Source organism: Pseudophryne corroboree, chromosome 4 (assembly GCF_028390025.1).
Source record: "Pseudophryne corroboree isolate aPseCor3 chromosome 4, aPseCor3.hap2, whole genome shotgun sequence".
NCBI lineage: Eukaryota > Metazoa > Chordata > Amphibia > Anura > Myobatrachidae > Pseudophryne > Pseudophryne corroboree.
Window position 1 is genome coordinate 75877204 of NC_086447.1, and position 3249 is coordinate 75880452.

Here is a 3249-nt window from a genome sequence, read left to right on the forward strand (position 1 = left end):
ACTCTTGTTTGCTGCCGGTGGTGAGTTTGTGTGATTGCAGCTTGTTCCCATGTGTTCAGCCTCACCTGTCTGTTGATTGCACCTCTCAGTTGTGCAGCAGGGCAGCTGCACGACATAATTAATTAAGACTCTGTTATATTCTGGCTCAGTGCAACTCACAGACGCTGGTGATATTTCCAGAGTTCCAGAGTTCTTGAGTTCTGAGCTAGTCCCTGCCAGTTCCTGAGCTCCTGTCTAGCAGTGTCTGTCTAGCTGCTACGAGTGTCGGTTCCAGTGTCGGTTCCAGTGTCGGTTCCAGTGTCTGATCCCGTGTCCTGCCGTGAAGCGTTCCTGTCCAGAAGTCCTGTGGCTTTGTCTGTGCCTGGTCGAGTATCTGGCTTCTTGGTGTCCACCGGTCTGTCGTTTGGGATTCTGCCTGTCCTCCGGTTCTGAGAGTCTGTGTCGGCTACATTGGGGGTTCCTGTCCGTTTGCCAGTATTGGTACCGGTTCCGTGAGTAGCGGCTTTGCCGCGTCCGTCGGCCTAGGCCGCAGTATTCATTGGTTATATTTTGTTACTGGTGTTTTGCAGAGGGTTCTGCTTATCTTGTCACCGCCGGTACACAACAGTATTGTGTCGGCGAGTGGACTGCATTTCCTTTGTTGTTCTTTTCCTTTGGCGGCGTGCCGCACATATATTTAGTTTTAGGGTTGTTAGTAGCCCCTAGCCTTCTGTTTGCTTTAGTTAGAGGTCCCCTTGTTATTATCCTGTCTCGGTTCACGCCTTGTCTCACTCTAAGACCTGGGGGCATCGGAGTTGGGCAGACCTAATCCGCCCTTCAAACGCGGCTGCCGTGGGCCCAAGAAACCATAGTCACTCAGGCGTGAACTGACCACACGGGTGAAACAATGGAGGTAGGGTGCTAGGGGCTATTTCCACACCACACCTTATTTCAGCGTCACGTTCTGGTGCTCTGGACTCACTACGCAACATCTCCCTTGTTCTGAGCACCAGGAACCTAACATTATCACCAGCCATACAACAAAAAAGAAATAAAGCTTTTTTCTTTTTTGGCCCAGTCCAGAGTCCTGTTAAGAATCCAGTCCTGTCTAGAACTCAGTGTGCAGAATCCAGTCCGGTGTTTAGAATCCAGTCCTGTCTAGAATTCAGTGTGCAGAATCCAGTCCTGTCAAGAATCCAGTCCTGTCTAGAACTCAGTGTGCAGAATCCAGTCCGGTGTTTAGAATCCAGTCCTGTCTAGAATTTAGTGTGCAGAATCCAGTCCGGTGTTTAAAAATCCAGTCCAGTCTTGTCTTGTCTAGTTTAAAAATCCAGTCCAGTCTTGTCTTGTCAAGAATCTTGTCTAAGATTCTTGTCTAGAATCTTGTCCTAGAATCGTGTCTAGAATCGTGTCTAGAATCTTGTCTAAGAATCTTGTCTAGAATCTTGTCTTAGAATCGTGTCTAGTCTTGTCTTGTCTAGTTTGAAATCCTCCTATGCCTACTATGCAAGCCCTGCAGGCATCTCTCCCAGCCCTGAACTCTGCTTTCAGTGCTTTAAAACCTGAGCTGCTGGAAGTTTTGCAGCAATCCTTAAAGCAACTGCAAAACCTTCTGACCAAAATTTTGCTTATTTTGCCAGAAGTTCTTGAGAGTTCATTCTCTAAAGAGACTCTTGTTCACCGTATGGTGACAAGTGAATCCTCAGGTTTAATTAGAGAGAAAAAGTTTGAAAGTTTTCTGCGGCCCAGGCTCTCAGAAGAGGAGCGTCTGCGTCGCAGAAACTTAGATTTATGCCTATATTGTGGGTGTTTAGGCCACTATCTGCAGACCTGTGAGTTGCGCAAGCCAAAGTGTGGCGACAAGTCCTGCCCTCTGGCCAAGTTTAGTCAGGATACAAGACCTACTCCTGTCTCTACTGTGGCAGAGGTACTTGTCACACAACCCACACTAAAAAGCACTCTGTCCTATAATTGGGGTCCTTGGGCTAGGGAGCCCCATTATAGATTCAGGAACCAAAGGAGTATGTTTCTCTCCTCTCTTGATTTTCCTGTTGAAGCAGAGTTGCAAACCCCTGGAGCGGTGCCCGATGCCTGGGGTCCTGGAGTGGTGCCCGATGCCCAGGGTCCCGAAGCGGTACCCGATGCCCAGAGTCCTGGAGCGGTACCCAATGCCCAGAGTCCTGGAGCGGTACCCGATGCCCAGAGTCCTGGAGCAGTACCCGATGCCCAGAGTCCTGGAGCGGTACCCGATGCCCAGAGTCCTGGAGCGGTACCCGATGCTCTAGGTTACAGAGGGACATCGAATATTATAGCTCAGGTGTCAATACCAGAAGGGGTCTCAGAAGCTGTTACCCCAGGTAGGGACTTGAAAAGCGCAACCCCAGAAAGGGTATCTAAAACCATAGTTCTGGAAGGGAACTCGAGAAGCAAAACCCCAGAAGGGATCTTTGAAGTAATATCCCCAAGTGGGGTCTCGAGAGACGCAGCCCCAAAGAAGGGTCTACAGGTCGCTTCCCCAGGAAAGAACTTAAGAGGCATAGCGTTAGTGGAGGTTCTGAAGGTTAAAGCTTCAGCAAAAGTCCCGGAAGTCATAGTCCCGGGAGAAGTTTCAATAATTATCGACTCAGAGAGGGAGGCCGACGGCCTAGCCCCAGAAAGGGAGGCCAACGGCCCGGTCCCAGTAAAAGAATCCGAGGTGATGACCCCAGCGGGGTTCCCGAAGGCCACTGCCCCAGCGGGGTTCCCGAAGGCCACTGCCCTAACGGGGTTCCTGAAGGCCACTGCCCCGGCGGGGTTCCCGAAGGCCACTGCCCCAGCGGGGTTCCCGAAGGCCACTGCCCCGGGTGGGGTTCAGAAAGTCACTGCCCCGGGTGGGGTTCAGAAAGTCACTGCCCCGGGTGGGGTTCAGAAAGTCACTGCCCCGGGTGGGGTTCAGAAAGTCACTGCCCCGGCTGGGGTTCCGAGGGCCACTGCCCCAGGTGGGGTTCAGAAAGTCACTGCCCCAGGAGGGGTTCAGAAAGTCTCAGCCTCGAGTAAGGTCACTAGTGACCAGGTCCTAGCAAAGCACTCTAGTCAGTCAGATGGGAAGGAAGCAGATCCTGACTCTGTTGATATCTCAACATCTATAATCTTTGATGGGGACTTAGTCCAATTTCTGGCGCTTTACAAACACTATTACACCATATTGTTGTCTAGACCATTTCTGGGCATCACTTCAGAGAACCTTGTGCTCTATCTGATATATTCCTTTAGAGGAGAGCCTTTTGAGTG